Source organism: Balearica regulorum, chromosome Z (assembly GCF_011004875.1).
Source record: "Balearica regulorum gibbericeps isolate bBalReg1 chromosome Z, bBalReg1.pri, whole genome shotgun sequence".
NCBI lineage: Eukaryota > Metazoa > Chordata > Aves > Gruiformes > Gruidae > Balearica > Balearica regulorum.
Genome location: NC_046220.1, coordinates 22,305,914 through 22,332,514, shown reverse-complemented (window position 1 = coordinate 22,332,514; position 26,601 = coordinate 22,305,914). Strand labels below are relative to the sequence as shown.

The 26,601-nt window shown below is 39.4% G+C and overlaps 1 long non-coding RNA gene across 1 annotated transcript in view; it reads left to right on the top strand.

Moving 5' to 3' along the window:
• The window catches only part of LOC142599545 (uncharacterized), a 62,624-nt gene extending 40,810 nt beyond the window's left edge, over positions 1 to 21,814 (top strand). The window contains exons 4-5 of the long non-coding RNA XR_012833110.1: positions 19,805 to 19,921; positions 21,395 to 21,814. This is a non-coding gene — a long non-coding RNA (uncharacterized LOC142599545). The remainder of the gene's footprint in view (positions 1 to 19,804; positions 19,922 to 21,394) is intronic.
• Positions 21,815 to 26,601: the final 4,787 nt, after the last annotated feature.

Below are 26,601 nucleotides of genomic sequence, written 5' to 3'. Positions count from 1 at the left end.
AGCAGAGGCTACTGCCAGCATGGACAACCATGGAAAGATGGGAAGCCCCAGCCCTGGTGTGCAAGGTGTCAAGTTCCTAGCCTAACAAACAAGAGCTCTGTGATTTCAGTAGCACTCGTGTCCTGGGCAGCCCCTGTACTCAGGTTTTGCTCCCAGATTTTATTCTCCCCTTGGCTGCTCTGTAGGAGCAACTGGAAGTAGAACTAAGTGCATTTTGCAAACAATACAAATGGAAGATATGCAACCTCTGCCCCTCATTTCTTTGACTGGTTCCTATGGTTTCATTTGATATTTGAAATTCAGAAAGCAAGCCAACAATCAATTATGTCTTACAAACCTTTTAAATTAAAACCTCCTTAGAGGAGAACCCCATTTGTGATTTTTTTTTCATTTTGGACCTTTCACACAGAAATATCCATATGCTCTTTGCCACAATCCTAAAGTTTTTTCTGACAGTCTAGCTGCTTCTTCATGAGCAAGTCTTAATGCTGTATTGAAATGTATTACTTTGTAATCATAATTTAATTGTAATAATAACCATATTAAATCACAATGACTTTGAATTGATCTGACAATGACTTGCATTGCATTATGTTATTTTATTATTTTCTGTGCAGTGTCTGTTTTGGTATATCATCTTTTCAAACAAAATTTCCAGATTAGTACTGTAACAACATACTCTTTGTTCAATAAAGTGATCATAAAACTTTTATTTTGTGCTAGTTTGTTGGAAGAGAGTCCAAATATATTGCACGAAATTGAAGATTAAAAATCAGGTTCCAAATCTGGAGAACTACAGTTTGTTGCAAAAATACACAGGAGTTATATTCACTTGCATTTGTGAAGCACCAGTTCAGTTAATCTTGCATGAAATTCAAGCTCTTTTAAAATTACAGGTGCCACAAAACCTGAGGCAGCTGTTAATTTTGTCCAGAAAAAGGCCTTTCTGTGTTCACAACATGCTTAGTAGTCTCTTTATTGAGTAGCACAGTACTCAATTAGCAGGAACTGAAAAATGAGACATTGACTAGGAGTAACTCTTCTATCTTGCTTTCCAGTGAGGCATTGCCCTCTTCAGGAGTGGCTTGTGTACTGTCTTGAGTGGTTGCAGGCAGATTCCTTAACTACTTTCTGCAGGAGAGCTGCAGATCACAGACACCTGAGAAATGGGTAGTGTGAAAGCTTGCTTTTTGTAGCTTACAAGTGTCTGGAATCAAAATTCTGCAGATGCCATCTTATTTCTGCATAATTACTGCATACCACATGTGGTAGTGTGCTAACACTTTTCTGGGTGGAACAATTAAAAAGACAAAATAATCTGAGAGAAATTAAAGCATGCTTGACCCTACAAATGGGCAGTGAGTGATAATGCAGGTTTTCAGGAAGCAGTTGCCTTTGTGACACAGGATATGTGAGGGGCTTCCTACATGTAATGACATTCGGTTACATCAAAGAATCTGTTCTGTAGAGTCAGCTCCAGATGTAAACATAGGAACTTGAAGAATTCAGTGTTCTTTGCAAAAATTAAACTTGTAGGAGAGATGATTTTACTGAGCAGAGGGAGCTGTAGCAAGATTGAAGTGGTTAAGCAGCTGCTTTCTACTGCTTTGCAAGATGCATTCAATAAAAGGTTGGATACTGAATATAAACTCTGAAAAACAATGGATGCTTGACAAAGCAGCCAGAACTTGGCAGATAGCGGATTTGGTCCATTTCTGAGAGTAAATAGTGCCTGAAACAATAGATATAACTTGAGAATTTGGAATACTACAGTGAAAGAAACTGTAGCATAGAAGCATATGGAGATCCAAGGTGTTGTCCAGAAAAAAACATATGGTCCTTTACAATTAATAGAAGGAGAGAAACATCTTTACCTATAGAGTGGAAGAAGCTTACATCAGTATTTTCCTTTGCAAACATCAGCAGAGTTTGCCCAGTGTGGACAAAGATCATGAACTACAATACCACGGTCATAATCTTTCTTTTTAAGTGTAACAGACATTCCTCCAGCAAAATGTAGAGTAGTGTATAAAGCATTGAGCTCTCAACCTAGAGTAAATGGTGTGGTTGGTTTTTTTGTGTTTTTTGTGGTTTTTTTGGTTGGTTGGTTGTTTGGGTTTGTTTTTTTTAAATATCAGGTGTACACTGTTTAGTATCCTGACAGAACAGGAGTCTTAATAATACTGAGGGAAGCCATTGACACAAAAGGAAAGTTTATTTGGTTCCAGAGAACAATTTTATGTCCTCTGAGGCAAGCAGGATCTGACTTCTATGGGCAAATAGGGAATTGGGACAGATTTTACATGAAAAGACAGGGGGCAAGAGAACACCTGTTACTAGATAAATATGTAAAAGCCTCTGAATTCTTTCAGAGAGACTGGGAACATCTTTCTGCAGCAAAGAAGAACAGCCAGGGCAGTGACAGAAATAAAAGTACAAAAGCTAAAAGGATCTAGATGGCTTCAGTTCTTAAAAAGCAGACAAACAAAACCAAAACAACAACAAAAACAAAAACCCACCAGCAATTGAGTTATGTGTGAACTGAAACTTGTCAATGTCCATTACCTGCAAAGGAGAACTAACTGGGAGAAGAGAGCCTAATGATGAATATTTGTTCTATTTTGGAAGCTTCATTGGGGTTCCAGGATGTGCTGCAGGGGAAGGAGAGAAAGGAGAGAAAGAATTATACAACAAATTTCTATTGCAAAACATTATCCCCAAACCAGCTTGTTTTGTTTAGAAACTAAATTAAATCCCCTCAAGATGCAACTTGATTTGACTTGAGCATGAGAATAGAATCTGCAAGGTCTGAAGAGTCCCTTGCCATCATCTCACATTGAAATACTTCTCTCTGAGAGCAGTTACACTGTTCTCTGTGATTATGCCTTCAAGTCAAGGCACGTTGTAAGACATTTCAAGTTGTTCTAGTATTATTGATGAATTTAGTAGGTTTGGTTATATGCATTTGAAATTGTTTTGGGCTGGGAGAGAAATGCAGGGGAACTCTTTGTAGTTTCTAATGTGCAACATAGAGGCTTGTACTATACAGTTTGGGGGTAGTTGGACTATTCCCAAGCAGTCTAAAATGTTGGTTTGAGAATACTACAGCTTCCAGCAAGACATACTACGTCTTCATGTATAAGTAAACTAGGACAGTATCTCCCAGAGTGCTCTTCCTACTGTATTTTGAACAGCCAGTACACTTGCACTGTACACTGAACAGTAACAATGTTGATGAGGAAATAATATACACTTTGGGTATACCGTTGAAACTTTCAGAGATTTGTGGAGATTGAATGATATGTAGACAGGAACACTTAATGACTGATGTAGAGGAGAAAGGTCTTAAAACTAAGGCAGGTGAAACTTGTCCTTGAGAATTTAATTCCACTTGCACAAAGTCTTACTGGAATCTCAGTAGGTCACTGGAACTTCTACAAACAAGCCAAACAAACACTAAACAAACTAAAAAAGCAGCACTCCAAGCCAAAACCCACAGTGATTTCATGCCACATGTCCCCTGAGTATCCAAGTTCACAGATATGCTGAGATTTCACGGGTAAACTTTAGTGAATAGAAACTGTTCTGAAAACCTTAAGCATCATACTGTACTGATTTGAAAAAAATGTCATCCTAATGTTAACTTTGACTTCTCTGCTTTGATTTATCACTGGTTAAAGCAAAGGAATCATAATGCATCTTTACCTTATGGAGTGATTGGAAGGGAACACTAGGACAATGTGATGGCTGACAAACACTTTGCTTTCCCACAGGAATTAGTAGGAGGGTATTTAGGATAAAGTGTGAAGTATGTACTAGATTGTGAGGCTGTACACCGAGTAATAAGCACAACATGAAAATGCTGAGTACCCTCTATTCAGTGAGCATCAGCATCCTGGACACTGAATCACTCAGATAATTGTCTTGTAGAAAGAAATTTGATCGTGTGATTAAGGTTACTGCAGTGCACAAGGGAGACAAAACTTGTCTGCCTGAACCTCTTTGCTTGTATCAAAACCGATATAAACAAAAAACCTTAACAGATTTATAGAAACAGAAGAGTGATTTCTTTTTTCAAGTCATGAGTCCTTCCTGGTAAAGTCTTATGTAAGGGAATCCAGCTCTTTCCTATTTTGTTGGTAGTTTTGTCCTAGGGTGCTATTGAAGGATCTAGATGATGGAAGAACCTGTTGAAAACTGCAGAAGGCTCTTCTGGTATAGGAAAAGTGTGCATATCCAATGTATGACCAGGAGAATAAACTGAGTTCAGGAGAATAAACCAAGTTCTAAGTGCAATTTAGAAAGAGATTATGTTTGCCTGCAAGAGCTAGGAAAGAAGAGAGATGATGAAATGGAGAGGGGATGGCAATGTTTCTCTGTGCTTAAGCTGCCCGTAAGGATGTCATATTGGCCTACAGTCTCCAAAACTTATGCATAAATTATAGAAAAGTTTCTAGACAATATCTCTATCTGAGAGTTACTTCTCTAAATGAGGAATGGCAGCAGTAAAGATAGCTGAAGAAAGGGGAGACATGGTAATCCCAAGGACTGCATCTGGGATTCTAAGTGGGGCTAGTGTTGCCTGTGTGGCACCGCTGTCTCCAGGTGCTATGTCACATGTTAAGGATATCAACTACTCTGATGCTACAGCTTTTTGAAGATTTCTTTCTTTACTTTTTTTTATTCCTTCTGAGACCCTGTGTTACAGTTCAGTGAATGAGGATCGTATGAGCAAGATAATGCTGATGTCTACCAGAGAGTTTATTCTGCACTCTAGAAAGATCAAAGTATTTTGCAAGACAGCATGCATCTTAACCGCAAAGGAAACAAGCACTAGGCAGTTCAGTTTTCTTTAAGGTACTGCTAACCCCTACTGGTAGTGGAAGCTTAGTTCTACTGCTGCCTGTGGTTCTGATACTGTTATATTACATTGTTTATGGTGTCATTTTTTCACAACAACATGCTTTAGTATCTACTTATCACTTTGAGATCATAGTCTGAAATGCACAGATGGCTTTTATTATAATTTAAAATAACTTCAGATGAAATTTCTGAAAACCTGTAATAGCTGTGAAGATAAAGGGAAAATTCTGATATACAGTTAGTTCTCAATGTAATTATGATTCCTTAAAAAACCACCAAAACTGTAATGTCCAATCAACCATGCCTTAAAATCTGTGTGGAACACAGTGATCTTCAAGCAAGGGTTAGTAATGTTAACATTATCTACGCATCTACATAAGAATATGGTGGGTTTCCTTTCCAAAACTTATTGCTTGTGATTGCAAGAAGGGAATTTAAACACTGAGTTCCAGCTTGATTCTGACTACTATTATTTAAAAGCAAAATAGGTTGGGTATAGAGCTTTTTAAAAAAAATAAAAAATAAAAAAAAATTGGTCTGAATGATTTAGACAAAAGAAGAGAGTGGAGCTGAAATTTCCACTAGATCACAGTGTAATTATGCCATCTACTGCTGCATTTCTGGTATCACATTTGAATTGTCTGCCCAAGTGACAAATACCACTGTGGGCAATATATAGAGATAGTTGTAGCAGAGACAAAGGCTTGGCATGAGAAAGCATGTTATGCTTTAAGTGACCTGTAACTTTAAATGAGACACTGAACATTGATTGTTTTCTGTTTCTTTAACCCTATCTTCCAGTGGCAAAGCCCACAAATACTAAGATAGAACTAGGTCATTACATTCTTCCTTTTCATGATTCCATTCCCGAAGGCAGAGTTAATACCAGATTTGCAAACAATATGTATCATAAATTGGCAATCTAATGAGATTTAAAGGGCAATACAACACAAAGTTTGGATGCAGAAGTCACTGAGAATCAGAAGAAAAAGGAAAAGAGGTCTACTTGAAGTATTTGACATCCTTACTGTTGTGGTGGGTTGACCCCGGCTGGAGGCCAGGTGGCCCCCAAAGCCGCTCTGTCGCTGCCCTCCTCAGCTGGGCAGGGGACAGAAAATACAACAAAAGGCTCCTGGGTCGACATCAGGACAGGGAGAGATCACTCACCAGTTACCGTCATGGGCAAAACAGAATCGACCTGAGGAAATTAATTTAATTTATTGCCAATCAAATCAGAATAGAGTAATAAGAAATAAACCCAAATCTTAAAAACACCTCCCCCCACCCCTCCCTTCTTCCCAGGCCCAACTTCACTCCCCATTTCTCTCCCTCCTCCCCCCCAGCAGCACAGGGGGATGGGGAATGGGGGTTGTGGTCAGTTCATCACACGGTGTCTCTGCTGCTGCTTCCTCCTCAGGGGGAGGACTCCTCACACTCTGCCCCTGCTCCAGCATGGGGTCCCTCCCACAGGAGACAGTCCTCCACCAACTTCTCCAACGCAAGTCCTTCCCACGGGCTGCAGTTCTTCACCAACTGCTCCAGTGTGGGTCCCTTCCATGGGGTGCAGTCCTTCAGGAACAGACTGCTCCAGCGTGGGTCCCCCACAGGGTCACAAGTCCTGCCAGCAAACCTGCTCCTGCCTGTGCTTCTCTCTCCAAGACACCACAGGTCCTGCCAGGAGCCTGCTCCAGCATGGGCTTTCCATGAAGTGGGCCTCCTTTGGGCCTCCACCTGCTCCGGCATGGGGTCCTCCACGGGCTGCAGGTGGATATCTGCTCCATCATGGACCTCCATGGGCTGCAAGGAGGCAGCCTGCCTCACCATGATCTTCTCCAGGGGATGCAGGGGTATAGAGATTCCAGCACCTGGGGCGCCTCCTCCCCCTCCTTCTTCACTGATGGTATCTGCAGGGCTGTTTCTCTCACATCTTCTGACTCCTCTCTCCAGGTGCAGTTGCTGTTGCACAGCAGTTTTTCTCCCTTTCTTAACTGTGTTATCCCAGAGGCGCTACCACCTTCACTGGTGGGCTTGGCCTTGGCCAGCAGCGGGTCTGTCTTGGATCTGACTGGCATTGGCTCTGTTGGACATGGGGGAAGCTTCTAGCAGCTTCTCACAGAAGCCACCCCTGTAGCTCCCCCACTACCGAAACCTTACCACACAAACCCAACACAACTGGAATTCAAATAATTGAGATATGTAGTTTCTATAGGAAAGCCACTCACCTCTTTCCTCAGCTCCAACTCTTTCTATTTGATTATTTGAATTAATTTTGAATTCCATTAAAGAATCAGTGTGATGCTGCTTCTACCTGTCTGTCATAGAGTTTTGTCCAGTCTGCTTTTAACAAGAATGGTTTGAGGCACTGTCTTCCAGTTCTAAAAGCCTTGGATGTTAAGACTTTTTTGTTGGCATGTAAGGTAAAGCTTTCAAGCTTTAAGATCACTGTTGTCCTGTTGACAATGGACCTTAAGAATTTATTCTAATGTACATATGTTTTTTGGCCGCATCCCTCTTCATCCCTCTAGACTAACTTGAATTCTTTCAGCCTTTCCTGTTTTACAAACCTCTGATTATTCTTATTGCCTTTTCCAGCTGGTTCATCTTTCTGGAATTAGTGCCCGGAACTGGGCATGACTCTCCAGCTCAGGGCAACTCTGTCACTTAAATACTTGAAGAAATTCTCATGGGTGATAAAACCTATTCCATTATGCATTTCCCCTCGAATCACAAAATGCACCAGTTAACTCCTAGATCTCTTTCTGCAGTGCAGCTGTGTGTGCAGTCATCTGTTACCCTATGACTGTGAGCTGATTACCTCTAAACGCAGAGCTTTCCATTTGCTCTTACCTCTGCTGTAGTCAGTAGGAATTCATTTAATTAGGATTTTCAATTCTAATCTGGTCCTTCAAGTTAGTCCCTTACAGATTGATATTGCCTGTGAATTTACTAAGCATACCTGTTATTTCTTTCATCCAAGCTAGTAAAGAAATGCTGAATAGTTCTGGGCTTGGGATATGCTTTTGTGAAACCTCACTCCATACCCCTCTTCCCACTTGTCACTAACATGCTGATAATACTTTTGCTATTTAGCTTGTCATATGTGCTTCTTTCTCTTAATTTACTTTCTTATTTCTTACAAGAACATAATCTGAAACAGCTTTGTAATTGAGACTTAAAGTAAATTACTATTTCTCCGCTGTTCAGGAGGATCTACACCCTGTTAGAGGAAGGGAGGAAGTGACGATAGGTTAATACTACTACGTAGGTCACTTTCTCACTCTCGTTTTACCTTTGTGGTGCTTAAAATTCCTTGTTCTCCTGTTTTCTATGAAGTGGAGGTAAACTGACAGGGCTCTGAGTCCCAAGTTCTCCCCTTTCTACTTCCCTATTTTAAAGGTAGACACCAGGTGGTTTTTCTGTCCTCTTCTCAGTTTTCTGAGCTTGTCGAGGTCCTTTATTAAATCTGAGAGATAACTGCTAGCTGTTCTGGAGCTGCTTCCTTTGGCCTTTTGCAAGCACTGCTTTTAGGACAGTAGAATGGGCCAATAAACTGCCGATTGCTAACCAGGAGGCAGGTTCTTCTCCTCCCCTCAGCCCCAGTGTGCCATTAGATGGGCTCCACTGTTCACAGAGGCACTGACCTCAGTGCGTTGAAAGGTAAATTTCAACAGCACTGCCAGCTTGAAACATCCAACATGCTCTTCACCCTGCAGTGGCTGGAGTTCTTACCTCTCTCTCACTGGGGCTGGTCACATTAAGCATTGATCACATCCTGAGTGAAGGAGGAGTCAAACTGGTATTGAACGCATCAGTCACTGAGAACTGTAAAGCAGCACTTCCTCTCCATCATCGTGTATCAAACCAACTCTTTCAATGGTTGTCTTTTTATTAAATTACTTACCAAATAAGTTTAATTTCTGCTTAATTCTTCAAAGATCTGTCTTTCTAGATTTTCTTCTCATGTTTGTTTAAATTATTAATGATATTAAAGAATAATCTAACGTAATTTCTACTTTGAGTTTTCTTTTTGAAATAATTTAAAAACTGAATTAGCTACATTGGTGTGTTTCAAGCCTTCCTTACCTTTTCATTGCACTGTGACAACTTGCAGTTGTGCCCTTTAGTTGTTACCAGCTCTCCTTATTTCCTTCTCTTCTTTCAGACATTCATCCTGTGAGACCTCAGTGACCATGCCTGTAAGGCTATAGAAGTCTGCTTTCCTGAAGGGTATTGATTTTTTTTTTCCCATGGCTTCCTTCCTAAGAACCAGAATTGTTATTTTTATTATTATCCTCACCTAAGTTCCACCTTTATTCTCTGTCACTTCCAAACTGAACTGCTGCCTCATATTTGTATTAAAACATGATGTGCCCATGTGGGAGAACTAGCCTATATCCTGCTCTGTTCCAGTGTTAAACATTGCCCATTATCACCAGCTCCTGGTGCCTGGCTGACCCTGCTAGTGTGCACAGAAAACAACATGCAATCTGACCTTGCCAGCTGAATTTATATTAAATTTGTGCTGCGTCACCTTTTTTGTTTTCCTCTTCTGTTATTTAGTAGTTTTCAGTTACTGGGTCCCTTCTGTAATTTGGATGTAACAGCAAGTATGCACATTTGTGATATTACAAGGAAACACTTTTTATTAGTTGGGTTTCTGAAAAAAGATGCATAGTTCTAGATTTCACATAAAATTCATATGAATAATTCTTCAGCAGGTATCAAATTATAATCTAAGTAATTAACAGCATTCTATGCTGTTGTGTTTATTCCCCACAATTCTTGCAACATAATATTATGAGTTGCCGTTTTATTTTATTCAGATTTGTAACAGTTACTGCATGGGTTGCACTGAAGAATGTGGGACTGGAAAAGGGGAAATATACGACTGACTTATTTCCTTGTATTTGTTTGCAAATAGTGTTTAAAGTGATGTCTATCTTGTAATGACTATGCAAGTGGGAATGGTGGTGGTAAGAAGGGCAAAAAAATACATATTCATGTTTCTTGCAAATTCCACTCCATAAATGAAAAAGAAATAATGGGATGTTCAGCTCTGTCACTGCTTCATCATTTTGACTTAAGCTAATTGTATTTGCAAAGTATGATTTTCAGAGTTTGCAAATCGCTGTGCATTGGCAGAACAAAAATGAAGTAAACCTCGTCCTATGGCTGCAAAAGTCACAGTGAAGATACAGAGATGAAATAAAGTACTAAAACATGAGAATTACAGGAGTGCCTCTGATTCTGCTATCTAATATATGGCAAACTAGTTGATAGAAATCAAAGGCAGTGCTACCTTTAATGTAGTCGAGATGTATACAGATATAGATATATTTATGTGTATATAAATATATACATGTCTATCTTGACTACATTAAAAGGTAGTATTGCCTTTGATTCATATCAGCCAGTTTGCCCTATAAACAAAGGATCTGGATTCAAAGGTATCTTAGAAAACCCCACAGGTATTAGAATTCAGAAAGAATGCTTGTTTCATAGAAGCATGTCCTTCTATTAACTCTTCCCTATTTTGAAAATATTTTAATTTCTTGCAAAACCTTAGGAGTATCTTTACATGGAAATGCTGTAAGTTAAAATATATTAGAATCTGTAAAGTGAAGGCGTGGATATTCACTTTTGTAGCAATGGAAGCATGGTGGGAAGGAGAGAATCGATGAATGGACATTGTGTACTAAGCCCTCCATGTGTATTATGCATGGATGTATTTGTGCATTATGTTTGTGTATGTGTGAAATGCTGCTTCTGTGGCTTCTGAGACCTGTAATCTCAAAATCCTGTAAAATACAAGAAGAAATCTGTTACTTACAAGAGCAGAGAGCAATTTTTTTTCTAACTGGTGCGAGAAACTTTTTTATTTTCCGATAAGCCTATGAGTTAAATGAGCTTGGAGCTGCTATTACCAAGGGTTACCTACTATGGTTTATTTTAGTTCTTGTTTTTTTCCCTAATTGTTCATTTTGCTCCATTTTAACAAGCAAGTAGTAGCTGAAGGCTTCATGGTGGTGCAGATGGGATAATGTGAGCTTGCTTTCTTTAAACACTTATCCTACATGACAGTTAGTCCCTCAATCTGTTAATTCCTAATCACCTGCTACTTATCAAAGAGAGAATGCAGAAAGTACATGCTGCTTTGTACACAAGCAGGCATGTGTACAAAACCTACACTGTCACTTCTAAAATGCAGTTACTTTTTCTATTTGTACAAAAGTAACTTGTTGAACTTTTGCATGTCTTTCTACCAGTTCATTTATTTGTCTGTTGCTCTCTGTAAGTAAATGTGAGGATATCATAGAATCATAGAATGGTTTGGGTTGGAAAGGACCTTATGGGCCATCTAGTTCCAACCCCCCTGCCACGGGCAGGGACACCCTCCACTAGACCACATTGCCCAAAGCCCCATCCAGCCTGGCCTTGATCACTTCCAGGGACAGGGCATCCACAACTTCTCTGGGCAACCTGTTCCAGTGCCTCACCACCCTCACAGTAAAGAATTTCTTCCTAATATCTAATCTAAATCTCCCTTCTTTTAGTTTAAACCCATTACCCCTTGTCCTGTCACTCTACGGTCTTCTAAACAGTCCCTCTCTAGTTTTCTTGTAGGCCCCCTTTAGGTACTGGAAGGCTGCAATTAGGTCTCCCCAGAGCCGCCTTTTATCCAGGCTGAGCAACCCCAACTCTCTCAGCCTGTCCTCATAGGAGAGGTGCTCCTGCCCTCCGATCGGCTTTGTGGCCCTCCTCTGGACTCGCTCCATGTTTTTCTTGTATTGGATCCCCAGAGCTGGACGCAGTACTCCAGGTAGGGTCTCGCAAGAGTGGAGTAGAGGGGCAGGATCACCTCCCTCGACCTGCTGGCCACGTTGATTTTGATGCAGCCCAGGACGCAGTTGGCTTTCTGGGCTGCAAGCACATACTGCTAGGTCACATCGAGCTTCTCATACACCAACACCCCCAAGTCCTTCTTATCAGGGCTATTCTCAATCCATTCTCTGCTCAGCCTGTAGTTGTGCTTACGATTGCCCTGACCCATATGCAGGACCTTGCACTTGGCCTTGTTGAACTTCATGCAGTTTGTACGGGCCCACCTCTCCAGCCTGTCAAGGTCCCTCTGCATGGCATCCCTTCCCTCCAGCGTGTCGACCACACCACACAGCTTGGTGTCATCGGCAAACGTTGTGCACTCAATCCCATTGTCCATGTCACCGACAAAGATGTTAAACAGTGCTGGTCCCAGTACCGACCCCTGAGGAACGCCACTCATCACTGATCTCCATATGAACATCAAGTACATGTATTGAGTTTTTCTGGTTGGTTAGACTCTTCATTTCAAAATAGCTAGGGATATATGTATTTCCCATCCATCCTCTTCAAATGTATATTGAGTGGTTTTACACATACATGTGTATATATGTTTGGCTGCATCTCTCAATGAGAATTAAACTCTGGAGTAAATAAAACACTCCAGGCATCTGAACAGAAGTAGCTACTAGTTCTGTTAATACTTACTTGGAGAGAGTCCATTGCTGTTGAAACCATTCTTGCTCCTCTTACATGGAAGTTTAAATTAGTGTATCTGGCTAGTCCAGTGATTGTCTTAAAATTCAGTCTCATGCTAAGGAGACATGGTCTAAGAAAACAAACTGAACAGCTTCTATCTAGCAGTCACTTTTTATAAGTGACTAATGTAGCACAAAGAGCAAGTCACTGACTTCAAGAGACAATAAATACAGTAAGGTGATAGTTTTATGGTAGAAGACCATGGGACTTTTCTTTTGTCTAGGCAATGGTTTCATACACCATTAACCTGGTGCTAGAAGGTTAGGAACTGAGAAATGTTTCACTTGATCTTTTAATGAAACTGCCCTCCAATTTAGTGTGAATTAATACAGTTGCTCCATGAGCTGAAAACAATTTACAAGTCCACAAGCTGGTGAAACTGTGATTCAAATCTTAAACCACTTGAGGAGAAGGTTGCTGTCCTTTTTTTTAAGCTTCATATGTTGAATCTTTAAACTCCAGCTTGTCACTTACATAGAAATAATTCTTTTCAGCTGCCCTAAACATTAAAGTTTTGGTGATTCTGTATCAACACAACAGGGTTCACAGCAGTGTGAACAGCCCTGGCATAACATTTCAGAACTGGTCACTGGTAAGTTATTTTGAGCTCTGATTCCTGGTAGGTGTTTGTCTTGATAGGAAAGGCCCTTCCATTTCTGAAGGATTCAGGTGAAACTTTGCTCCAGTTTAGACTGTGCTTGAAACTTGAGAAGTAAAATGGCCAGCCTTCCTCAGTTGATGGGCCACGTGTCAAAACTGTCCCATGCACAAGTGCCACAGGCATACCAGAGAGTTCAAAACTGTTTTTTCCTTCAGCCCTGGGGCCACCTCACGAGAGGGAGATAGCAATTGCTTGCTCCTTTCCTGGTGTGCCTTCCTGTTCTGTACACCGCCAAGGCATCGGGATTGGGTGTGTTGGCAGCGTCAGCCCTGGGAGCCTGATTTCACTCCTTCTGAGGCTGAGTTTGCCCAATTGGACTTGCTGTGTAAAATTAGGCCTAATCTTAATTATCTTACAAATACACCCAAATACCCTTACTTCATCTTCCTTCTGAAAGTTCAAACTAAAACACAGAGGGCTAGGAATGGCAGTAGTCCGGAGCTGCTAAAAGTGACCCTGTGTGACTTCTCAGGTCACATGCAGGAGGCTTTAGTCAATCAAAAAACCTGAAACACACAAATGCAAACACATAGAAGTGAAATGATCTGAACTTCGGCATTCTTGATTTCTTATGCATTGGGTTATTTTCTAATATAAAGGGTATTTTGTTGGTGGTCAGGGGAACGCAGGAGAAGAGCCAAGTGGGTAGAGTTATTACCCAGTCATGATACAGGGGTATAACTAACTTTAACAGTGAGTTATTTACCATCATAGAGTTTTCTTTTTCACTTTGATGAAGTTACTGCTAAGCTATTTGGTTGTTGTTTGTGGGTGGTATGGGAAAAGTAGCAACAGAAAACAGCGTAGCTTTCCCTGTTTTCTGGATGGACTCTTGAGCTGGTTATTTTTTCTTCGATGTTGGGTATTTTTACATCTGAATCTGGCTTCTGGTGCTGACAGTCAAATAGTGACAGAATCAAATCCTGAAAAGTTGAACAAATATTCTGTAAAATCTAGTAGACCTTAGACCTTTAACTAGGGGTGAGTGCTGTCCACTTACTGGCTTTTTACTTGTCTGATCTGTCTCCAATATTATTAAAAAGCAACTTGGCTTAACACCTGCATATCTGCTCGTTTACAGAGTTCTCATCTGATCATGCCTACAGATGGCTTCTTGCTGGTACAGTAGAGGAGAAGAGAGTCATATATGCACTGTAATAGCTAATGGCTGCTGTCTGAGCATGGAAGAAGTATTTTTTTAATTAAAATAATCATATTGGACTTTCAGACAGTCAGTTTAAATAAAACTTCCCTTTTGCCTCCTGGGAAAAAATGGAGTAAGTAAAGTCTTTGTGTTTGTTTCTCTAAAATATACTGATGTGTTTTGTAGTCCGAAAAAAAAAAAAGTGGAATTCTAGCAGTAGGAGGGAGACATGTGACAATACATGCTCAACCTTCATTGTGTAGTTCTCCCTAAAAGTGGCCAGATCATGGGAAAATTTGGATGAGCTCTAAGGGAGAAGGCTTGGCCGTGCAAATTATCTGTTATATTATTCTAAACTTATTTGAGCACTGTGGACTGTAGACAATTTGTACTTCACCTAAAACAGCCTGATGACCTATAATGACTAGGATTTGAATCCTGTAATCTGAATTTACTTGACAAGATAATTAAATATCTAAAGTCAGTTCATTTAGAGGCTAGAATGGATTATGTCTCCACATTTGCAGATTTTTGCCGTTCCATTTGTATGCATGACTGTATGTTCTCAAATTTTTTGTTATAGCTTTTCTTTCAAATCTCATATCTTAGTTTTTGCCGTAGCAATTAGGAGTGTGAAAAGCTTTTCGTTGTCCTAGGAACTGAGGGAAAAGAAATTACGAAACGCTGAATAAGACAAATAGGGTTTAGTCCTCATTGCAGTGTAGAAAAGCACTCAGAAAAGTTAATTAAGCTCAGGAAACAGAGAGCAAGATAATTAAGATTAGGCCTAATTTTACACGGCAGGCATTCTATGTTGTTTTCCAAGAGACTAAAGGGACATCATGTAGAGAAACTCCAGGCTTTCAGTCAGACTCTTGAAAGATCATTACAGCTGATGTTAAACAGCAAGACAGACTAATGTGATGGGGCATATGTTTTCTTTTACATTTCTTTAAAAAGTAAAATTGTGGCATAAATGTAAACAAGGACTAAATAGACAGTCTATTATTACTGGCAGTGAGGTATCTAAGTGAATCTGTTGCTGAAAAACAATAAACATTAACACAAAAAACCTGGATGCATTTGTTACTTCCTCTGCCAGACTCAAGTCTGCCATAGTGTACTGCAGTTTATTATGTTCTAGAAAACTACTGAGAAGTGTCTTTTGTTTAAATCAGGCATACAGTGTTCATTTTCCTACCATTGGGGACCTCAGACATACTCTATAGTATCCCATATGCTGGCAGTGTAGCCTCCTAGTACCATCAGAAAAAGAAAATCCGTACAGAGGTTGACACAAAACCTAATTACCCTCTTATCCACTTCAAATTTTTATTACTAGGTACACTAGAAATCTTAGAAATGAAAATGAGGAATAAATTACATGGAACTGTGGATTCTGGTTATTTGTTCTTTGAAATGCTTCTACTAATTCTGTGTATAGAAAATTAGTCTCACTTCTTATTAAGCTCAAATCAATCGTTTAGATACCAGTGCTATATTCTGTATGCCTGGGCTCATACACCAGAATTGTCAAAACTTTTTGTATTCTGGGTAATCGATCCTAGGAAATTTCTTATAGTTTCTTTAACATTTTCCATCCACAAGCATTTGATTGTATTGATTCTGTGTTTTCTTGTGTAAATGGAGGTCTTGTTTATTTTTGTATTTATGTGCCCTTCCTGGGGAAAGAAGTAAGCTTATGGAAAGCGGTGGTAGGGTTGTTGACTTTTTGAAAATAACTAGATTCTCTAAAGATCTGTACTAGAAGTTGTTTTTCCTATCTCCACAATGAGTAACAGCAAAAATGCAGATAAATATATGTAAAAATTCAATTTGTTAATAAGTTTGAATACATAAAAAGTTGAAGAAATTGTAAGATGATGATGAAAAATGAGTAGGTTTAATACCTAGTGCATGTGTGTCAAACAAACAAACAAACAAAATCTAAAACCCAAAGAACTCTCAGGCTGATTAAATCCTCTCTGTCATGCCAGTATTTTGCAATGGATGTAGATTAAATAATCAAATAATCTACACATCTGAGTCTGTATCACACATCTCAAACATGGCAGTTTCATAATGCTACTTTTTCTTACAGCTTATGTTCCTGGGTTCATGGTTATATGTAAATTTTAGCTGTCATCCTAAAAATATTTCTAGTTCTCAGTCTTTAGAGAAAACCTTGAAAACATGACTGAAACTATTTCTTAAAGGAAGCAATTGCTTCTTTGGACAAAGGCACCCATCTGAGCTTTTGGTACTTAAAGGGGGGTTATAAGAATGATGGGGACAGACTTTTTAATAAGGACTGTAGTGACAGAACAAAGGGTAATGGATTTAAACTAAAAGAGGGGAGATTCAGAATAGATATAAGGAAGAAATTCTTTACTGTGAGGGTGGTGAGTCACTGGAACAGGTTGCACAGAGAGGTGGTAGATGCCCCATCCCTGGAAGTGTTCAAGGCGAGGTTGGATGGGCCTTGAGCAACCTGATCTAGTTGAAGATGTCCCTGCTTATTGCAAGGGGGTTGAACTAGACGATCTTTAAGGTCCCTTCCAAATGAAACCATTCTGTGGTTCTATGATTCTATGATTTAAAATCTTCTTGCTCTAACCTAATTGCAAGTTTTCTGTGTTTTTTTTTAACTGCCCAATTTATAATTACTTAAGATTGGTGATATAAAATCACACTGTTTACTTGAGAGTAAAGGTATTTCATATGGAGGTAGTTAAGTGGACAGTTCTTGCAGTTAGTTTACTAGTTGTGGATGATCAATCTAAATAAATGTGGGTTTGACATAGAAGAAGGATTGGCGGGATTGCTGGAGATAAGTTGAATCAAAGTGGTTCATTTTGAGAACTATTTATCTGAACTATCCATTCAGTTGCTGAAACTTAGTACATCAGCTGTCATTTCATTTTAATTAAGAACTGTTCTATTCCAGTATTGCAAAAATGAAGTATTTTATTTGGTACCAACCTAATATAGAACATTTGAAATTACTGTGTTCTTCTCAGCTTGTCAGAAACAAAGAAACATCAACAGATGCTATATTTTTTAAAGAACCCAAGTCTTAATTAATTTTAACTTGTAGAATAAAGAGCTCTACCAGGAAACTCTCTGAAAATTTATTTGGTGTCCTGGAAGTCAATGCTGTCATTTTTATAAGATTAACTATATCATTCATATAAAATAAAATGAGTAGACTTAAGCAGTAAAAAAGCAACTGAACCTTAACTGTGCTACTGGACCAGCTCCTCTACAAAACAAAGTTTTCATATGTTGCCAGCTGTGCATTGAACAAGACAAGCCTCTGCTTGCTCTATGCCTTCAAGTCCTGCTGAAAGCCTTGGAGCCCTTTCTTCACTCATTTCTGCCATTTGTAAGGTTCATCTTTCTATCTCAGTGAAACCCACCTCACTTATAAGTAACCAAGTATGGAACGTGCAATGCGGTTCTCCGGAGTAGATGTATTGAAAGTCCAAATGTGTTTGTTTTTAGAAACAGTGCTCCTAAGGCAAGTGTGCTCACTGCTGCAAAATACATATATGAAGCTAGTGCAACAGTTCTGTTTTTCCTATATGTCCTCTAAGTGTTAATATTTTAAGGTCCTTTATACATGCCTATTACACACCCTATCATCAGGTAGCTGATTATTGTAATATCTCTTTTGCTGTGTTTTTGCAACGGGACACAACTAAATGCAGCTACTTGCTTACACATATTGTATTTTCTCATTATGATAAAATTTATATTGTCATCACTGTCTTCATTCTTTTAAACTCAGCATTCAACCTCCCCCCTCTATTTGGCAACTCATTTTTTCCTTTCTGAATTTGAAAGCTTTTCCTTTTTGTCCTAACATTGAATGAAGCATTGTATTTTATGGGTGATTCGAACTTGGATTCTTCTTTCGGTAGACTGTCTTGCTCTTTTTTTTTTGTGGGTATACAGTGTTTTTGATGATCTCTTCACTACTTACTAGTGCAGATGTCTTCACTGGGTTGCTGATCAAGTCTTGGACTCAGCATATTTAATGGATGCTTGTGTTCATAGTGAGTGGATGTATTTGTGGTTTTGGAAAAATATGTACCCATTCACTTAAACAAAAAAACCCTAACCCACAGAGTTTTCTGCTTCATATATGCAGCTCTTTTCCAGAATATGATTTATCCTGAGAAAATTATTTTCTCTTCACAGGGTCCCTGGGAGCTTTTTTGTCATCATTATGGTACATTCTGTATGTCTGAGACTGATTTTGTGTCCTGCTGCAGATACCAAGGCCTGCATCTCTGCACTGAATGTTTTATTGAGACATTGTTAATGAGATTTCTTGTGCAGTTATTTCTTTCAAGGATGGCTTGACATATTTACTTGCTTCATGCAGCTGTTAAGAGGCTAAAATTTTTAGCTGCTGACCCAGCTTTGGCTTTTGGCTGGTTGTGGTACTGTGATGGAGTGATCTGACTGAATTCCTGGCTATGTGGTGTAAACATGCTGCTAGTGAACAGTTGTCCATTGTCAAAAACACCCTGTTTCTGAACTGTCGTAAACATGTGTCTTTGGTTAGTGCAGAGAACATCTGCAGGACACCCTCTTCCTCAAAGTTTCAGTGAAGCCTGTGGTGTGGTGTCCTGCATGCTTTTGCTGTGGTGGTGACCAAGGGTGGTCATGATCAACGTTGCCTAATCCTCTCAGAGACTGTCATCCTCACAACAGAATCAATATAGGGAATATATAAGTTCATTTCAGTTATGTCTGTGTCTCTAAGGTAGTAGCATATGGTTGTATAATTTGCTGGGGATGCCCTGATCCTGCCTCAGGGCTTGCTGAACATGAATCAGTTCCTGAATGCTATGGGTATCTACACTCTTTCAAATCAAATTTTAAATCAGTGGTAGTTTATCTTAGCATGCTGGGTAGTTCCCTACTGACATTCGTATTTTGACTTAATAAGTTGCAAGGTAAAACATGGGATTTTGATTTTAATGGCTGAGAAGCAGATTTGTATTTTTTTCTGTTTTACTCATTTTCTATGCTGTTCTTGCTTACGGAGCCTTAGGAAGGTCCATCAGTCAATGAAGTACTTCCCTTCCCTCTCCCCAAAACTAGGAATGCTTTCAATTTCCAGGAAGCGTTTGGCTTTTGCTGATTGCACTGTGTTTCCTCGAATGTGTCACCAACTGCTCACTGTATGCTGAATATCTTTGGTCATGTTTGGCAAATATCTGTAGTAGGCTTGACTTGAAAGTCAAATCCAACCAGAGCTGGTCATCTATTCCCAAATAGCTTAAAAGTATTTCACGGGGGATTCTGTATCTCACAGACTTAAATACCTTAGCATACAGTGACAATTTTCTCAGTTGCTGATCTTGATAGTTCAGGACATTCAATAGCTGATTCTTGTTAGAATATCAGATTCAAATAATCTTACAATCTTCAGTCTTCTCCTTTTTTTTGTTTGTTTGGGTTTGTTTGTTTGTTTGTTTGTTCTCTCTGAAGCCATGGAACTAGTTCCATTCATTTGCTTTACCTCTGTTTTCTGCTTTCCTCAGGTGATCCAGATCCTGTTGGTCTGCTGCAGAACTGTTTTAGATACAAAGTCAGCAGTGTTCACCTCTGGCATTTTTTACTGTGGCAAACCTTGGGAAGTGAGAATGCTACTTTTTCAGGCAATTACTAAGAGATTTCTTTGGGGCACTCATTTGTGATTTTTAAAATCTGGCTTAAACTCACACGTTTTCTTAATCTTGCAAACACTGATTCGTCTATTCATGACATTCATTCCCCTTTTTCAAATATTTTTTTGGCACTAATGACTTACAGATGTTACCCACAGTGCCGCCTTTTTCTATTCGCTCTATTACTTGCATTATTGTAATATCACAAAAGTAATTAATGAACTGGAAGCTGTATTGCTTAAGGTGTTTTTATCTGGTTTTAGTATGTTTATAGAGAAGATGCTGTGGTCCTGTAAATGTATCTGTAACACCTTCGTAGAGATGCCAGTGGGTATTATGGGTCCTGGCAGAACGGTGTTAGTGCTGGTAGCTTTCTTTGCATGTCTCTTTATGTATTGCATAGTTTATGTGCTTTCTGTCCATTTTAGCATCTCTTCTTCTCCCCCCCCCCCCTCCAAATTTTGCATTTAATTTGCATTGTCATAATGCTACTTTTGTATGACTGAATAATTTTGTCTTTGGTTGCAACTTTTTTCCCCTCTTACATAGCTCTTTTTGTAACTTCACAGGTTTGCTGGTGCCCCACTATTTGACATTCAGTTTACTCTTTGCTGCCACCTTGTCTTTGCATCTAGTGCTAGTCCAAGTTCTACAAGCCATTTATTTGTGCTACTTTGCATTGCATTAAAGTCATAAAGTGCAGAAATTTTCCTCCAAGATGCTGTTTTTCTTTTGTAATGTGTGTATCTTTTTCTTTGCTGTAAGCTTTAGCACAGTGACACGGATACCATGTGGCCCATTAGGCAGACCATTTTCCATTTTCTTTACAACAGCTCAAGCTGTTAATTTTGTTCATCTGTATAGTTTTGCATTTGTGCATTTCCTTTTGCATAGCTTCTGTCTTATTTTTTTGCTTTTCTTGTATGATTAATGTATCTCCTCTGCTTATGTGCTTTATGCTATAAAGAAATGTCTTTCTCCCACCCTTTTTGAGGGTAAAAAGTGTTCTTGGTATTCTAATACCTTGTGTATTTCTTCCTGGTCTCATCCAGATGTACTAGTTATGAGTATCTTTTCTTTTGTTTGCTTTTTGTTTCCCCAGTTCAGTGGAGTTTTCCACTTTGTTTTAGTCTGCAGTATTTAAAATTGTTTATTCCGTAGCCCTTTTTATCTGCCTTCTTGGTAAAAAGAATCTGCAATCCAGCTATGTTCTCCTCCTGCTTCTTGTCTCAATACTCTCCTAGTTTTACACATATGGAGGTTCATTACTTATTTGTGAAATCTTATTCAGCATTCAAACTCAAAAGAAAAACCAGCAAAGATATTGTAACAATTGAGGGTCTATTCCCTTTTCTGTATAATCTACTTAGCGCCTCCTATTGGGAAACTGTTGAGTATAACAGTATGAATAGTACTGCCAGCAATCTGAAACACTAGATTTTTTTTTTTCCTTTCCTATTACAGGCACAAAAATTGTTCTTAGGATTGTTTTTGTGGGTCAAGCTGCAGACCTCAGATGTCATGGGCTTCCTCCAAATTGGAGACATTTCTGTTTTACTTGCATTTCTAGCAAAGAAACAATACAGCTTAATGATACTCTTGGGGCCTGTTTTTAGGCAGAAAAGCAATTGATGTGGAGAAAGAAACTGATACAGTGTTCAACTCCTGTATTATTTTCCTGAAATGAGAAAACTATTCCAGTAAGAGTATATATTTTCATAAGAACTTTTTGCATGTTTATGTTTACAAACCAGTTTTATTGAAAGCTCTCTAATGCACAATAAAAATAAAGCTGAGGAAGTACATAAAGATCAGAAAGAAGAAGTGTAAACTCAATCAATATCAACATCGTTTTGTCTGGTGTTCAATAAACATTTTATAATATGTTACACTTCATCATCAATTTCTTGTTTGATTTGCGCCCTGTCATGGTTTTACTCCAGCTGGCAGCTGAGCCCCACACAGCTGCTCCTCACTCCCCCCGCATCGGGATGGGGGAGAGAATTGGAAAAGTTAAAGTGAGAAAACTCGTGGGTTGAGATAAGACAGTTTAACAGGTAAAGCAAAAGCTGCGCGCACAAGCAAAGCAAGACAAGGACGTCATTCATTCATTCACCATTTCCCATGGGCAGGCAGGTGTTCAGCCATCTCCAGGAAAGCAGGGCTCCAGCATGTGTAACGGTGACTTGGGAAGACAAACGGCATCACTCTGAACGCTGCTGCTCCTCACTCTTCTGCTGCTCCTCACTCTTCCTCTTCCCCCAAGCTCCTTATAAACTGAGCATGACATCATATGATATGGAATATCCCTTGGGGCAGTTTGGGTCACCTGTCCTGTCCGCGTCTCCCCCCAACTTCTTGTGCACCCCCAGCCATCCTGCTGGCCGGGCAGTGCGAGAAGCAGCAAAGGCCTTGGCTCTGTGTAAGCACTGCTCAACAATAGGTCCATAGAACAAAAACATCTCTATATTGTCAACACTGTTTCCAGCACAAATCGAAAACATAGCCCCATACTAGCTGCTGTGAAGAAAATTAACCCTCTCAGCTGAAACCAGGACACACCCTGATGTTAAATCTTGGAAGGAACACCACTGTTATCAAAGATGGTGGTTTTTTTTCTCTTTTGTGACTGTATTATTTAATCTTGAAGCAAAAATATGGAAATGTGAATGATTGTTTAAAAAAAAAGTGAAAACTTACAAAAGCCTGTGTCCTTTCTCTACATACTTAACACAATGTGACACCTCTATGCAACTGACCTATTATGCATGATCACACTCCTGGTTAATTAAATTTATCTCAGTTATTTTCCTATGGATGCATAGCATTATTGTTAGTGAAATGGTGGCTTCTGTGTACCTGGGTTTTTTTTTAAGAATAAAGAGTGCAATATCAACATAATATCACAGAAAACATTCAAGATCATGAGTTTCAGTAAGAAGATATTCTACTTCTGAGCTATATGAAATCATACAATCATCATGAAGTTTCAGTACTTAAATATTAGCAGCGTGGCTTATCTTTTTTTTAAACATCTGTACCTGCTGTATCTCTTTAGTTTTTTGCATTTATTTCTACTATGTGAAAATATAACAAAGAATGTGTTTTCTCTGAGATGATGTCTCGTATGCAAATTACACCAGAAATTTCAGGCTTAAGCATGAATATCTGCTCATTTATTTCCCACTGTGATGATTTATTAAATTGTCAAATGAAATGTGTAATTGCAAATGAAAGTGACTTCACTGGAATAATAATTAAAACCTAAAATTGGTATTCTCATCATAGTTGGACAATTTCTTCTCCTGAAGTCTAATAAAACAAATTCCCATTTTCCTCCTTGCTTGCTGGCTTTGAGTCCCATTGACAAAGAGTAATATTTACTCTGTGTTTGTGTGTGCGCATTTTACCATCCCATATGTATATTAAGGCATTTGTATGGGTTAGTAATTTAGATTAGACCTGGATCCTGTAAACAGTTATGCTTATACTTAACATGACATCCATAGCTGAACTAAACGGGGTTAGTTGCTTGTGGTGAATTGAGTATGTGTGTTGGAGTATTAGTGCCTTAACGTTTTGTGTAGCTCAGTTCTAGTTCAGTAGAACTCAAATGTGTGTAAATAAATCACACTTGAACTCAGTCTCAGTTGACTGAGTTCACAGTAATGTTGCTGACATGCTCTGAAAGTATCAGGAGTTTCTGGAAAAATGCTGTTTGGTGGAAATAAAACCACTTTTTTTTTTTCTGGAAATACCTGGTTCAGTGCTTTTTTTTCTTTTTTAAATAAAGACCTTTCTGTTATTTGTCTTCTTGTTGGACCTGGTAGACTGCTCGGGAACTTAGGATCCAGGGTCTTGTTTTCGTGCAGAGTGATACTTGACTGCAGGATCCCAAGTGTCCAGAGTCTAAAGATGAGGGTGACCCAATTATGTACGTTGATGCTGCCAAGACTACAGTGGCCAAGAGTACTTTGATGGCTGCAGTTTTGGATACAGTGAAGGTTCTTCTTGGAGTTTAATCCAGGTGCCTTGAGATCAGAGCTCTAGATATTTGAATCTCTGTGCTTTGCACTAGAAAACCTTCCTGAGTATTGGTGTCTGAGGGATACTAAATGTATTTCATGTGGTAAATATGACACTAAAGCATTTATAACCTTCCCCCCCCCCCCCCCCCCCCCCGCAGGATGAAAGTGAATACAACAACCTAGCTTTTCATTCCTTCTTTTTTAGGAACACACTTCAATGTCCTGCACAACAGAAACCAAGTTGTGACTAACTTTGGTAACAGCAATTCAAGTTACTGCTTGTGTTGGTTTTACTCCAGCTGGCAGCTGAGTCCCACACAGCTGCTCCTCACTCCCCCCGCATCGGGATGGGGGAGAGAATTGGAAAAGTTAAAGTGAGAAAACTCGTGGGTTGAGATAAGACAGTTTAACAGGTAAAGCAAAAGCTGCGCGCACAAGCAAAGCAAGACAAGGACGTCATTCATTCATTCACCATTTCCCATGGGCAGGCAGGTGTTCAGCCATCTCCAGGAAAGCAGGGCTCCAGCATGTGTAACGGTGACTTGGGAAGACAAACGGCATCACTCTGAACGCTGCTGCTCCCCCTCTTTCCTCTCCCCCCAAGCTCCTTATAAACTGAGCATGACGTCATGTAGAATGGAATATCCCTTGGGGCAGTTTGGGTCACCTGTCCTGTCTGTGTCTCCTCCCAACTTCTTGTCCACCCCCAGCCATCCCGCTGGCTGGGCGGTGTGAGAGCAGCAAAGGCCTTGGCTCTGTGTAAGCACTGCTCAACAACAACAGGTCTATATAATATTAAAACATCTCTATATTGTCAACACTGTTTCCAGCACAAATCCAAAACACAGCCCCATACTAGCTACTGTGAATAAAATCAACTCTCATTCGAAACCAGGACACTGCTCCAGTTCCAAAGCCTCTTTTATTTGCTGGTTTTCATATTGCCCATTTTTAATCTCTTCTCCCTCCCCCTCTTGCTTGCTATATGAAAAACCTGGACAAACTGTAGAAAGCATTGATCAAATTTATGTTTCTTCAAGAATTTGCTTGAAATGCTGTGATAATATTCAAGTCTACTTTTTGCAGAATTGGTCTCTGCGAGGTTACAAAAAAGTAACACAAAGTACACAGGAATAAGCTGTTAGATGTTACAACATAGTCCTCACCAACCTGCTGTGTTCAGTATCTTGTCTTGCATGGAACAGGTATTAACCAGTCACTCAGTCCATATAGACCTTGGTTACCAAGACCAAAGCTGTTTTGCAGAAAGGTAGGAGTGTAACCTCAACATTACTGAGCAGAGCTGTGGAGGGCACTCCCAATATTGAGCCTTTCTGGCTGGATAGCATGCCATGTTGTTTTGCTAGCTTGATGCAATCATGATCAAGATGGTCTCAAGTCAAGGTAAAAATAAAGAAAAACATTTCATTCATAAAACCTACAAATCCCTGCAGCCTCACTGTCTGTTTTTAAAGACTCAGATGACTCAGCTTAATTGTGATTCTCTTGCTTGCTTGTTTGCCCGAGCTTGGGTTCCTAAAGATGGCTCCTTTTCTCTGTCCCTGTATCTAGAGAGCAAGCTATAGATGATTTCCTGCTCCATGTAGTTAGAGTATTGGTCCTTGGCCCTATACAGAGCCTACAGCTTCAAAAGAGAAACCTATATTGGGAATGAAGGCAAGGATTTTTTGATGTTCTCTCCTTTCTTTTTGAGGATCTATCAGCTCCATCTTTTCTCTGCCTTCTGTGATTTATTAAACATTAATTCAGTTAAAGTCACTCTGTCTTTCTTCCCAACCCTTCCCTGATTAGAAGCTAATATACTTTGGTTAATTACTGTCCAGAAGAATAAACAGACCCCATAAGTGACTGTCCTGGTGCTTGGCTAAATGCTAAGCATTTGGTTTTACCCAGTATGAGATGGGGTGCTCATTCTCACTGATAGGCAATGTTACTAAAATCCTAACGTAAAGCATCATGAATTCTATATAAACGCACCATTTGCTAATCAAAAGCTACTACTTGGATAATGCAGCATGTTAATTGGTCCCATATGAGGCATTTCTGAATGATGATTGATTCTAATATGTTTTGGTGCTACATTTGATGGATAATACAACAAACATATACTAGTTAAAGTGTAGGTTTTGCTTATCTAACATGCATAGTTTTCTCTATCGTTTGTTTCAGTGAGCTGATTCAGGATCTGGACTGAAAACAAAACTACACATACTTTTTAAGGATTTTTGCATTTATGTCTTGTTACTGAAAAGGAAATTAGTATTACGATATGGTAGGTAGATAAGGTTGCACTGTCATTTCCACTTCACACCTTTATCTTCATGTGCTTTGTAGCAAAAAATACTGACTCTGAAACTTGCTAGGTGCCTGCAAAAACTTTTAGAAAAGAAAGCTTTGATAAACCTGGTTTTACTATTAGAAAAGTAGGTAGTAAAAGGTACACTCTCCATTTTTCCTGTAACTAAAACCAGAAATGTGGGACATAGACAGCTGTGGTTTGACAGAACAATGGTTCTTATTTAATAAATCTTTTGACTGTTGCAGTGAAAATTGGTTTTCCTTTGGATGAGAATCATGGTTTAGCCCCAGCCAGCAGTTGAGCCCCACACAGTAACTTGCTGA